This window comes from Balaenoptera borealis, assembly GCF_965194805.1.
Source record: "Balaenoptera borealis genome assembly, chromosome: 12".
Classification (NCBI taxonomy): Eukaryota; Metazoa; Chordata; class Mammalia; order Artiodactyla; family Balaenopteridae; genus Balaenoptera; species Balaenoptera borealis.
Window position 1 is genome coordinate 14,762,763 of NC_138869.1, and position 14,220 is coordinate 14,776,982.

At 40.8% G+C, this 14,220-nt stretch overlaps 1 long non-coding RNA gene across 7 annotated transcripts in view; it reads right to left on the reverse strand.

The window, feature by feature from the left end:
* The window catches only part of LOC309608144, a 194,489-nt gene that overhangs the window by 12,096 nt on the left and 168,173 nt on the right, over nt 1-14,220 (reverse strand). For all 7 annotated transcript variants that reach the window (XR_014232683.1, XR_014232684.1, XR_014232685.1 and 4 more), the window contains 2 exons: nt 5,230-5,404; nt 3,876-4,053 (listed from right to left, as the gene is read on the reverse strand). This is a non-coding gene — a long non-coding RNA (uncharacterized lncRNA). The remainder of the gene's footprint in view (nt 1-3,875; nt 4,054-5,229; nt 5,405-14,220) is intronic.

The following is a 14,220-nucleotide window of genomic DNA, read 5'->3' on the forward strand; positions in this document are numbered from 1 at the left end:
AATCACTTTGCTGTACAGCAGAAATTAACGCAACATTGTAAATCAGCTATACTTCAATACAATTTTTAATTTTAAAAAATGAATATCTTGAGGTCTGTAGACATGACCCTTGACTTTGATAGTAGAAGTCTGATTATAAGCACTGACACCTGTCATATTAAATCTTGGGCAAAAGATCAGCTATGTGGGCACTAGACCAAAAGAGGAAGAGCAAAGCGGACATAGCTAAGTGCTCTGCTAACAACTTGGTTTGTGATCATACATGGAATACCCCTTTGGGGCCTCCCAGAAATATTTGGGGTGGGGGGCAGTCTAAGAAGCATTAATTGCCAACAATCACATGAATGGAACCATTATTTTGTTACCATTGTTTTTAAAACATAGGACATGTAATCTTTTTTGATGTCACAGGCCAGTAAATTGGGATTATACTTGTGTCATGCTAAAAAATAATAATAATAATCAAAAGCTGATCTCAGCTCCCAGGTCCAAAAACAATAATCACACTTATCCCCTTGCAAAGCTCTGCTTCAGTGTGTCTCCAGGGCCTTGTGATCTCAGTGCAACTATCCAGCTCAAAACAAATAAAAAAGCTTACTTACGTTTCTGGCAAGTTAAAGAGAATCTGTCCTGGAGCAAGACTCCCTGTGCCAAATCGGAAACTACTTCCAACCTGTGCCTTGAGGAAGGACTCTGACACTTGTTTCGCAAGTCAGTCAAACCTGTATTTACTTATGTGGGAACCAGCCGACCGACCCCTGGGAACAGTCCCAATAAACAGTTGCAAGAAAAATACTCAAAGAACGAATGATGACCTATGGAAATTGCATCACCATGTATGACAAAGGCCATAAACTCCTACTGTTCACAGCAGAGCAATTATTCGGACTCCCCCCCAGATGAGTGAACTGTCAATCATTTTGTTTGCGTATAAGGAAAGATTTCATCTTTAATTACAACCAGCACATTTTGTTTTTAAAATTATTTCCTAATTTTAAAAACAAAATGATAGTAGCAGCATTACTGCATATTCCAAGCAGACTTACTTGTGTGTGATTTATCAAAAATATGAAGCACAACCTCTTCATCTTTCTCCATTTGAACTGATAAAAGCCTTAGAACAAACCCAATGGCCCACATTTGGTTCCAGTCTATTAGTCCGCCTACCTTCAAGATAAAGCACACTACATTTTTTATTGTGTAGTGCGAAGGGAAATAATCCCCCCACTAGAGGACCCACACCTTTGAGTTATTCACAGACTTCTTATTTCAAAGTCTTTATAACTCAGGGTGCCTCTGGGACTTAGGCACTTCATTTACAACTTCCATAGGCCTTCGGCACCTCAGCTGTGGGAAAAATGTGGACTTAAATAAAGATAATTGGTATTAATGCCAAACCGAGTTTATATTTTCTGTAAAAGAAAAGGAGGTATCTCAGTAAAGTCAACACAAATATTGCGATCAACTATCTTATAAGACAATACTTTAGGAGCTCAGTTTGTTTTAGTTTTATCCTATGTTCTTGGGTAAATGCAAAATCTTGAAATGCTTTACAAAATGGGTATTTAGCAGGTGAGAGGAGGAGAATATAAGAAATATTTACCAATAGTTTTTGATATCGAAAGTAGCATTTCCTAAATTCTCATTTTCAGAAGTGACCTAGAATCAGCAAGGTTCTAGGTGAAAGTCATCCATGACGCAAGTCAGTTTTACAGAAGTCATCTACCTTTAACATAAATGTGTTCATATTTTCTGCTCTTGACATATTCTTCCTTGCTTGGAGGTGATGAAATAAAATTTTTATTTTAAGGCAGGACAAGAAAATTTAAACGTAAAATTCTCTTTCTGTGTCCATTTCAGCCACCTCCCTCCCTCTCTCCCTAGTGTTCAGTGTACATCTGCATCACACATTAACCAGACCTTCTCAAAGATGGGATTGCCTGCTGGACCGTAAAGATATATTTCTTTTTTTCCTTCCTTCTGAGGCAAGCAATGTAACTTCTTAAAAGAATAGCATTGTTTCCCAACTCTGTAAGGGATCGTGGTGAGTTGCTACTCACTTTGTACCTGCTTACCTGGATTATATGTATCCTTGGTGGACTTTTTGTAAAATATCAGTGTGTCATTTTGATGTACAGTCCTTTGTCTCAAAAATGTTTATGACTGTGCCTTTGACTTCTAACACGTGGAACAGTTCTCAGAACTTTCTGAGAGTCTGTCTCCTGGATCATAATCCTCAGTTTGGCTCGAATAAAATTCCCTTTTTCCTTAACTTGATTATTAGTTGAACTTTCTTCCACAGAGGTGATTTTGCAGTGAGTGTATATTATGTTATTGACCATAGACGAGTAATTCACGTTTAAATTGATATATGTTGCCTAAAAACTTTCCATCCACAGTCACTTTGGTTTAGTTGCTGGGTCCTCAGAGCTGATGCAATCAAGGAACACTTGTTTATGGCCAGAGCATTGCTGAATTCTGATTAGTGAACCACTTAAGATCTGATTGTTCTCAACATCAAGTATGTGTTCACAACAGTCCAGACCACACTGAGCTCTCTTGCTGTGAAGTCACATTGACTCTGTTCGATATGTTACATGATACACAATAATTGTCCTGTTGTAAACAGTGGATCCTCCTTATGAAATGTCCAAAACACAATATCAGTCTCTAAGAAGAGCAGAAAAATATGTGCCCATGGATGCTGTAGTGTTTAGGCAAAGGGCACAGGTGTGAATTTTGCCTTCGCTTGAAATAATCCCTTTAATGTTCAACCGTACAACCAGGAACGAGTCCAGTTGTGATCTAACCTGAGTTCTGGACACAGTGGATGACCTCACTCTAGTTTACCTTATGGCAGAAATATTCTCTCAATATTCTCCTGTATGCTAAGTATGAGAGGGCAGAAATGGAGACTATATATATAGCTATTTGAACCTGGATTCTATTCAGAGAAGACAAGGATGCTTACAATTTTCAGTGGTCTTCATGACAAAGAAAACCTTTTGTCCCTAAGAATTCATATTATCATGTAAATTACCAAGTCACTGATATTATGACAGTGACAATAATGAGAATTAACTTTGAGCACTTTGCTTACTACGTACCAAGCACTATCTATCTCATTTAATCCTCATAACTTTCTATGACGTAGCTAGGACTGTTATCTCCCATCTTGCCAACAAGGAAACCAAGCTTCAGCAGGAAGTAATTCATCTAAGTTCACATGGCCTAAAAGACCTGAGCCAGCTTTGAATCCAGAAGTCTTGTTTTAACTCCTGTGGTAAACTTGTATGTGGCCCCCCAGGAATCTGCACCCCTGGTAGTCACAGCCTTCCGTGCTTCTCTTCTAAAAGTTGGTCCTGTCTAATGAGAAAGATGCTCTCCATCATCAGTCTCACGCAGGGCTCCTCTGAGCCCCTTCTCGACTAGGCCTCAACCCTGACCTACTAAAGCCTTGAGCAGAACGCTGACACAGTTTCTAACAGCTCCAGGCCACATCCTAGGATGATTCTCATCCGCCTTAAAGTTCCTGCCTGAGAAAACTCAAGGTTGCCAAAAAAAATTGGCTGTTCCAGCCAGCGCCTGAAGACAGGGTCTCTGAATCCCAGCCTCTATAAAAGGGGAGGAGTCTAATTTCCATAAGCTTTAGTTAGCAAACCCAGATGGGTGTCACATGAACCAAGCGCTGCTTTCCGCTGTATATAATGTTTCACTTCCCTGACGCTATTTAGACCCAGCTCATCCCCCCCTTTATTCCTTTGCTCTCCCTTTACAACAACCACTCACCTCTGTACAAATTGAAGTTGAGTTCAGTCCACACTGGGCTCGTTTCCCTACTGAAATAGTTACTGCTGATTGAAATCTATCCTTACCACGTTAGTCAGTGGCTGTGACAGAAGCCTGTTGGATTCAGCAGAAGAGACGCAGAGTAGCATCCAAGGCTGGGTCATGGAAGGCCCTGCAGCTTCCACCTTCTCTCCAGAACACTCACCCTTGGAGACCTGAGCCACCAGGCCGAGGCACCACACAGAGAGATGATGCAGAGAAGGCCTGAAACAACATGGAGAGAGAGATACTTCTAGCAAGTCAAGTCACCCCATCTGAGCAGAAGTAAGTTGTTCTCTCTGAGCCCTGTCCAAACTGCAGATTTGTCAGCAAACTAATTGACTGTTGTATGTTTTAGCCACTCAGCTTTGAAGGGATTTGTTACATAGCAACAGATACCTGGAACAGCCACTGCAAAGCACAGGCTCTTTTCACTCTCCCAGGATCCCTCTTTTTCTTCATAATTCTCAACTCTGAAGGTCATCTTCAGCCCACCCCAACTCACTCACTCACAAATACACTCACCAGGCTGAGTGAGGAGGAAAATTAAGCCCCAAGCCCAACTCTAGTCATAAAGAAGGTAAAACTAACAAAAGAGAAAAATACCTACTATTTCAAATGAAATGTTAGTGCATATATGAAAGTCTTTTCTTTCCTCCTCCTTAAAGAATGTGTACTTCCAACATGTTGGCTAATTTCTGTTTGCTGATGAGAATTTTCTTTGAAAAATAATTTTGGATTTTGAGTAAAATGATACCAGTTTCTGAGTTCCAAAGTATAGAAATCTGTACTGATTTTTTATTTACATGTACATGTGTTCCAATATGATAAAAATCAGCTTGCTTGTACCATCAGTAATCTATCTACACAGGTAATGTGGTTCAATATAGAAAAGCTTTTCTTCATCTGGGTAAGGTTTCTAATATGGTAAACTTGAATTTACTGGGGCAACAGATATCACATTCATGCCACAAACAGCACTGGACTGTTAGTTGCAAAATGAAACAAATTGAAATTTAATTCTCATCACGGCTTCTGAGGGTCATTATCCTGGAGGGAGAAGGAGGTTTTGCTCCTATAAACCATGACTCCTGAATGGGCTTCACATGGCACTTGGAGTCATCAGACCCCTGAGTATTTACTAGTTTGCACTCACTTCACTGGAAACTCACTGATGCCTTTGGTGACAGATTTGGTGCTTTGCTTTACATTGTGCTTGACAGGGAGCTTGGCTGTTCAGCCACACAATTTTATTCCTTGTGAATCTCATCAGCTCCCATTCTCCTGAGCCGCAGAATGCATGATGGGCCTCCAGGATCTGCCTCGACTTGCCTCCTGTGTAAAGCTAGTTCGTCCTCTGCTAGTTAGGAACCCTGTTATTGGTACCATCATACAACCTACCTTAACATGCAGTCGGGAACAAGTAGAATGTGGAAGGGCTGCTCTGTGACTAGATCAGAGTTTGCAAAGCCCGTCAGCAACTTTCAGTCTTTAAAGACCCCCTTTAAGCTTCAAGGGTTTTCATTCCAACAAATAGAAAAGGTAACAACTTTTCTCCCAACACACAATTTAACCACTGGAGGAAAGAAAAAAGAAGAAGAAAGAAATCATCCTTTATCCCTGAAACTTAAACTGAGACTAACAAAACATTCACATACATAATTGGCAGGGCTCAAAAGTCCTGAATACTTCAGAGTGACTTCAAATATTTGTTCACTGGATCCCATATCTACTAATATATTCTGAGCAGTCACAAAGTGCATGCCAAGTTTTGTTTCAAAAAGTATAGCCACATGCACATATACTTAGTGTATCATGACATTTTAATTATAAAAATGACAGGCTTTTAGTAATTCATAAACAAAGCACATAACCATTAAGTAATATCTCCCCTGCAAATATATATGTACAGAGTTACTATATTAATTTTGTATGTATGTATAGATTACACATTTTAATAAGACTTCATTACATTTTTCATCAACTCTGAAGAAGTGCTGGCATTCCTGTCAACAGCTCTGAACTTGTATGAGATCTAACCCTGAAACCACACAAAGGTACAGCCTAAACAAGGCCAGCCTGCCTTGTGAAACTTTATGACAAAAAGACTTAGCAAGGGGCCCGCATCAGCATCTGTGCCAACAACATCCCCGTAAAATGCCCCTGAGTGAGAGGTTCTACTTCTTCAGAAATACACAAATCTTCTGATAAGGTGGCTTCATTTCACAATATGATTTCTTCGCTAAGGTAGAAGTCCTTTTCTGCCTCCAGCTTACAAAAGAAAGTAGAAGGAGATAGAGCTAGGGTGGTCCAGGGTTTAAAACAGTGTAATTGTAGCCTATTATCCAAAAATCCCTGTGATAAATATATCTCGGCCTGAAGGAGGTAAAAACTCCTGTAGCTGATCCTCTCTCTGAGAGACACGAATGGGTTCCTAGTCTTACATGGTAGAGTTTCTCCAGTACTTGTCATTCCCTCCCCCTACCCCATGCTGAGGGACTGATTTGAAAACAGAGCAAGTGAAGCCAAGAGCATGACTTCGGATTCGCAGTTGGCTCAGTGACCAAATGCAGAGCAAAATGTTTGAAAATATATATTCCTGGTTATAGAGGGCCCAAGCAAGCATACATTCATACTTGTGAACAAGTGTAACCCTTCTCATACAGAAAGACTATAATTCATAAAATGCTAACTTTATTTCCGTGTTTTTCCAAAGAAGAAAGAGAAATAAAGAAATGTAAGATGGTCTATGGCGTCAACCTCATTAAATAAAAATACAGCTCCTTTATGGTAAGACAATTTCATGACAGCTAAGTCAGCACATTATTGCTGATATCTTCTAGGGAGGAGAAAAGACAGAAGACCTGTCTGCACTCTAGGCAATTCCTAGAATACTCTGACTAATAGTCTCCAAAAATGCAAGATTTTTATTGCAGCATTACCCTTATTCCCATACCAAATTTACAAAGGAAAGCTGAAGCTTCTTAAGTTAGCGGTAGAATATTTGGCCTTTTTCAACATTATCATATCTACTCATATATTCAACAAATATTTACCAAATGCTTTCTAAGCATGAGACAGTGAATTAAGATACAAAGACATATATGACAATTACCTCACCCTTTAAAGAAGAGATTTTCAAAATGGCTACAACTACCTGCCATATTAAGACAGACAGGCAGAAACAAAGGTAATGGTGCAGACCACATAAACATGTTTTTTCCCCCAAAAGACATTCTTGAATTTTCCTTTAAGTTCAAAGTCATCTATCACATTGAAATATGCAGTAACAAAGCAAAACTTGTGGTCTGCATGTGGTCACATAAAACCTTTGAACTTAAGGATCCTTCAGAGTACAGATTCTTTTTCTAAAAGGATTAAATTTCCCCCAGCCATTTACATTTCTATCACAGGCTCCTAATGACTACGGTGAATTAATATAAGCCATTAGGCTTGCTTACAGGAAAGCCAAGGCCTAGAATAGCAGCTCAGGCTGTCAGTCAGTTACCTAGTTATTGCGTGATTCAGCCAAGACTCAAATGCATATTTATACATGTCATACTCAGGGGTCTTTTGACCATGATACATGGTTCTTGGTTGTACATCCTTTAATGCTTCGTGATACATATTTCATATTTCAAAAAGGTGAATTCCATCCCACCAAACCATCTGACCCTCCTCATGTATCCACTGGCATCTACTAACTGCATTCAGCAGGTCTCCACCCTGTAGCCAGAGTAATCTTTTCAAACAACCAGCCTGACTGCTGTGGAAACCAGCTTTTCCTCAAAAAGCTCATCATAGAACTGCCATGTGGTCCAGCAATCCCACTCCTAGGTATATACCCTAAAAAACTGAAAGCAGGGACTCAAACAAATCCTCATACACCAAAGTTCAGTGCAGCGTCATTCACAATAGCCAACACAAGTGTCTATCAGCACATGAATGAATAGACAAAATGTGGTCTATCCATACAATGAAATATTATTGTGCCATAAAAAGGAATGAAATTCTGATACATGATACAATATGTATGAACATTGAAAACATTGTACTAAGTGACATAAGATAGACACCAAAGCACAAATACTGTGTGGTTTCACTTATATGAAATATCTAGAATAGGAAGATTCTAAAAGACAGAAAGTAAATTAGAGGTTATAGGGACTGGGGGTGTGGAAAGTGGGGAGCTATTGCTTAATGCTTGGGGTGATAAAAATTTTTGGAAATAGAGAGTGGTAATGGTGGCACAACACTGGGAGTATAATTAATGCCTCTGAATTGTACACGTGAAATGGTTGAAAAGGTAGCTTTCATTATATACATTTTACCACAATAAAAAACCAATTAATTAAACACCCAAAGGAAAAAAAAAGTTATCAGTCTTACTAGGTGATTCCTCTGCTTAAGCCCCGTCCACTGCAGTAATTAGAATGAAGGCCACCAGGATACACGGCCTGAGGGTCCCGCAGAGGATGGCTCCTCCATCTCCCCAGCCTCAGCGGGACCGCTCCTCTTTCTCCTCTTCACTCCTTACACTCTGGCTTTTTCTCGGTCCTTTGAAAGCATTATGCGCCCTCTCTTCACAGTGCCCTTGAACAAGCGAGGTCCTCTTCCCTATCATCTTCTCCTAGTTAACACCTACTCACCCTTCAAATTTCAGCTTATTTCTTACATTTTTAGAGAAGGCTTTCTGATCTAACAGGTCAAATCCTCCTATCCTGCTCATGCACAGACACACACAAGTTCTCCTTTACAACACTTACTATATTTTAGATTTATTTTCATGTGTATGTGTTTTTTTGGAGCCAGCTTCCAAGATGGCACCCAATGATCCCTGCCTCCTTGGAGTTGTATGGTCCCCTCTCACACTGTTCCAGGGTTGATTTGTGTGACAGTGGCGGAAGTCACTGCTGAGATTTGCTTTTCAAAGACTGTCAATTCCATTTTGGCTTCTCTCTCTTTCTCTCATCGCTTGCTCTGGGGGAAGCCCTATCACAAGCAGCCCTATGGAAAGGGTACCGTGGTGAGGAACTGAAGTCTCCTGCTCAGAGCCAGGTGAGCGAGCTTGGACGTGCCTGCTCCAGTCTCTGTCAAATCTTCAGAGACTGCAGCCCTGACCAACAGCTTGACCACAACCTCATAAGAGACTCTGAGCCAGAACCACCAGGCTAAGTTTCCTGCTACCCCCAATCCCATGATCCTTAGAAACTGACCAAGAAGATACACGTTTGTTGTTTTAAACTGGTGGATTTGGGGATAATTTTTATACAGAAATAGATGACTAATACATGATTATTTGACTAATATTCTCCCATCAAGTTCAAGGAGGGCAAAAACTGTTCCTTACTGTGCTCACCAATTATATACCCAATATCTATCACAGTATTTGACATACAGTAGACATTTAACAGATATTTGTTTAATGAGTGAATGAATGAATGAGTAAACCCCAATGACTTCACACGTCTACTAAAAGGAAATAGAAATTTTACATGCCTTACATGGCATTGGATAGCATGGTCATTCAGCACAAAGATCTGTTGACATGGCTTTGAATGTAAGCCAGACTTCATGTGCAAGCACCCAGGGAAGACAAATCGGTACTAACATCTTTAGTTAATAGACCATGCAACTTGACAACTTGAAAAAAAAAAAAAAAAGTAAATTTAGATGTTTTTTACATGCGGTAGAGAATGTTTAAAAGGTACCATTGCAAACAATGCAGAGACATTCCTTTACAGAAATTGAAGGCCCTGCCAGGCATGAGAGGGTTGAAGAAAATGAAAAGGACAAGGTGAAAGTGAGGCAGAAACTGATTTAAGAGAAATACACTTTCTGTCCATCATTGCGAATGACAGTTTTCTTATGAAAACACCTCAAATTCAACTAATGCATTTTACTCCCTTAATGTAAAGGTAACCTTTTTAATGATTTTCCAGATCCAGGAATGATAGTTAAATGGGAAAAGAGGGGGTGAAAAGGTGATCAAATTAAATAAAACCTGGAAAGCAACTGCTTTAGCGTGAATCTTACCATTGAGCCATTATAAAAAGAAGCCAGATTTAGACACCAAAATTTCCAAGCATCTATTTTCCTTGAAGAATGATATTACCAGCTCAACAGCACATGCCAGAAACACTTAAACCGGCTTTTCATCCAAGCAAACAATGGATCTCTCCTGGCCTCCTCCATCAGACCAACTCACTCCCTGAACATGTCTTGGATCAACGGAATGTGAAAGCATAGATTACATAGATAAAGAAAAAAGAGAGAAAGGAGCATAAAACTTGAGATTCGAAACAGCCAAGCAAAATCCCTGAGATATAATGAAAGCAGGATTGGGACAGGAAGCTTGAAGATACCAAAGAATTGTCAAATGGCAGAATTAATGGGGCTCACGGTAAATATATTTGTACCCCCTCTATTTACACACTAATTTTCATGGTGTACTTTTTCATAGATGTGTAGTACACATAAAGCTTAGATTTTCATAGAGAAACATCTTTACTGTGGGGAGGCCCAAAGATTGGTATGCATACACACACACACACACACACACACACACACACACACACACACACACACACACCTCTCCCCCTAGCTGCTATATTCCCAATGCATGCCAGTAAGAAAAATCAAGTTGGGACAAGATTTGAAGCATAGAAGGTTAGAGAAGGAAAGGACTTTACATCTTATTATTTTTACATTCATGTAAATCACCAGTTCTCCTGTGTTATTTCTCTAGCCCCTATTCTGATTACTTCCCTTATCATTTGACTCTTTGAGCATGTCTTCCTTTGAAGGAAGGTGTAGACAGTGTGTGGAAAATGTTAAAAGCCAGGCTGAGGAATTAAGACACAGACCAGCGAAGACCTAGAAGCACTGAGGGTGTGAGCAGGGATCTATCAGCTATGGGGTAGGGAGATTATTCTGAAAGCAGTATACAAGGCAGACTTTTAAAAAATAGAAAAAAAGGTAGATTAGAACAGCTAGAGTTGGAGGGGGATGGTAAGCAAAAAAAATTGACTTGCAGAAACTTTAAAAAAAGGAGGGAGGTAACGCATCAGAAGGATGTTTGGTAGGTCAAAGAACCCAAGAGCAAGTTGAAGGACCAAATTTTGGAAAGGCCCTGGTCCAGAGCAGCTCTGGAAATTCAGGTGAGTGGGAATTCACAGGTATTTTCTTTCTGGCCAGGCCAGTGGGAAGAATCAGGATCAATTATACTCTTTTTTTTTGAGTCACTTTTCAGGGATCCAGCTCCCATGACAGCTTGGTTTGTGCGTTGACACCTTGCCCAGGAGACAGAAAGCGTCCTGACATGCAGTCTCTTCAAGACTTGAAGTGTTTCCCCCTCACTTTATAAAGAAGATTAAATACTCCTTTTTAAATTAAAAAGGATATTGGGCAGACAAACACTATGGAGGTCCAGCAAGGCAACTACTGTCCTAACTCAGCCCCAAGGGAATGAGAAATGACTAGGGTACAGATCAGATCAAGCCCAGGGTTACTGCCCAACACACTTCCTATTGTCTAAAGTCAAGAGCAGCTTTGATGCACATTTGGATGAGAAGGACTATCCTCGGCACTGGTGGCAGGAAAGGAACCTATGTGCTCCCTAATCCCCACTTCGTATGCTTAGATTACACTCACATGAACGGTCAAGAGATATACATCCAGGTCCACCTCTCAGGTGCAATCAGGCAGGATGTTGAGTGCTCTCAGTTGCCACTTGGCCTTCTTCCTTATCTCCTCCAAGTAGTGGGATGTGATACAGTTGTACGTTCCATCCTGTTAGGAATGAGCCTGCCTGATAATAAGAAAGCAGAGACTGCAGAGTTGTCGCTTGATCCTGTTCTCTCCAAGAACTAGTTGCTTTGTAGTAGAGACCAAGGAAAATGCCAAATGCAGCTTGCCCTCATTCATGGAAGAGTGGGTGAGAGGAGAGACACAAGTTCTCAAACACAGGCCACAACATTTCCATAGTCTTAGTATGACAGATCCCCAAAGCCCCCAAACACATTCACCAACATGTCCCATCACCGTGTCTTTGCAGCCCTTGTTTGGAAAGTGATCTCAAGAGATCAGGAGAGGAAGCTGAAACTTTGCCTCGGACAGACTATTATAGAAGAGAATTTCACAACAAAGCTTCCTTAGTACCTACAAAGATGTTTATTATAAAAAAAGATTAAATAAAAAGTGTTTGTGTGAAAAGAGAATAAAGGGGAAAGAAAAAGGTTTAGGTAAACCTTTTGTTTTTTTTTTTCTTTCAGAGAAAGAGAGACACCGTGTGGATTTCAGAGAGAGCCCAGCATAGCTCAGTTTGCTTTAATATGCTATAAGGAAAAAATATTACTGCTTAGGTAGCCGGTAGCAATGTAAAGCACAAAGATAGATAAAGAAGAAGTTAAAGTGACCAGCACAGATGAACAAAAATCTAGAGCTTTGTAGTGTACAGCAGAAATTCCTCAGGGACTGGTTTCTCTTACTGTGTGGAAAAATGGGAATCCTACAGGTTTATACAATTTGAAAGCAAAAGGTTGGCAAAGGTCAGAGTTCTGGATGAGTCCCACGTTCCCCCTCTTAATGTCTGAGATCTTCCTAGAGACCAGCCTGGAAACAGAGCCAAAGGGGAAAGATTCCTCCTGGAAAGCAATTCTGGTGCATCAGCTCTCTTGTATTCCTGCCTCAGGGACTGCGTGGCAAGTCCACGAAGGGACGCAGTAAATACACTTCCAATCTTGTCCCATGTAACAGTTATTGTGATGTGATTTGAGTTTGCTCTGCAGAGAAGAGAACCTGGTTTGAATCTGATCTCATCAGACACGTGCAAAGATGCAAGAGGAGAAAGCAGTTTAGTCTGCAGCTCCCTCTAGCTGTGCCTGGGAAATAACTGCAGAGGGAAGGAGGGGAGCACAGAGCCTGGGCGGGGGGGGGGGGGGGGGGGAGTTGGGGGGGGGCAGGGAAGGGAAACAGATTGTCGTCATCACTGAGCACGACTGACAATGAACCAAGGGCTTCCAGGGGAACCCGTTTTGGTATCTCATCTGCAGCTACCAGAGGCACTGAATGCTATGTGATTTAAACACTGCCCCCAAAGACTTGCAAAATAAGGGAATGTGCATATGTGCCATGCTCTCCCTGCCACTATTTTCCAAGAGCATTCATAGCATGCGATACCATGCTAGGCTGGTCAGCTTTTCCTTTTCTCCCTGCATGAGAGACTTGCTGTCTACACCTAGAAATCAGTTTGTAAATATAAAGCAAAGCCAAATAACATGCAAACATGTGAACAGGAACATTTTTTGCACTTAGAGACAAGTGCAGTATCACAGAAACTGTATAGCTGATATAGACAGCCCAATGACTCCTATCACTGATTTAAAAAAAAAAAAAAGAAACCAAAGTGGATCCGAGAGTTCATCTGGCTGTGCTGAAGTCAGGCAGCAAGAAATGAAACTCAGGTCTCTGTCCTTAGTCTAATATGGTTTCCATTACACAGTAAGGCATGCCACTCCATACTCAGACACAGAAAGGCATAACTCTAAATCAAAAATCATACAAAACCCCTAGATGTTCTTTAACCATGCTTGCTGTATGTGAAAAACTGTGCCAAAGTTTTTTTTTTTAAAAAAACTTTATCAGATGTACAAGAATTTACATATCTTATATATCCAAAGAGGCTCACTCTTTAAGTGGTCCTTCTAGAAAGCCAGTAGAGTGGCTATAATTCACCACATTTTGGAAGTTTCACTCTAGATCGAGCATGATCTAGAAAAGAATTCAACCCAGATGGCTCAAACGAAAAGATTTTAAGGATGAGATAACTTATGTGAGGGCAGGCTTCAGGACCATGAGGTTCCCGGGAACTAGAGAAGTTCCCAATGCAGAGACTGGGAAACCACCAGGTGACAGTACAGGGGAGGAAAGCATGTTCCTAAAGTCCAGGGGGGGGAGACCACCAGGGAGACTTGTACCTCAGGGAAACTGTAGTCTTGGAAGGTCTTGTCTCCTGACAGAGGTGTCCTGCTAAAGCAGCATACCCCGGCCTCTCTCTCTTCCTGCCCTCTATCTGGTCTTCTGCCAGCACCTCCCACTGGAAGGCAGCTGGCAGGGAAGCCGTGACCCCATCCACAGGGGCCCTCATCAAGGCAGAGATATTGGCTTCAGCAATGTAACTGCGAGGTTCATCATTTCTGAGTCAAAATGAGTTGATTATCCACCTTTTCTACCATCTCAAATTACTGCTGCTTCCAAAAACCATACTCACTTCAGTTTGCAGAGATCAAATGTCCATGAATTTAACTGTTCTGTTTTTATCTCCTTACGTACATTAAGCCATATCGTGTATGAACTGAAAATATTCTTTTGACTGGTGGGTGCAGTTCCAAA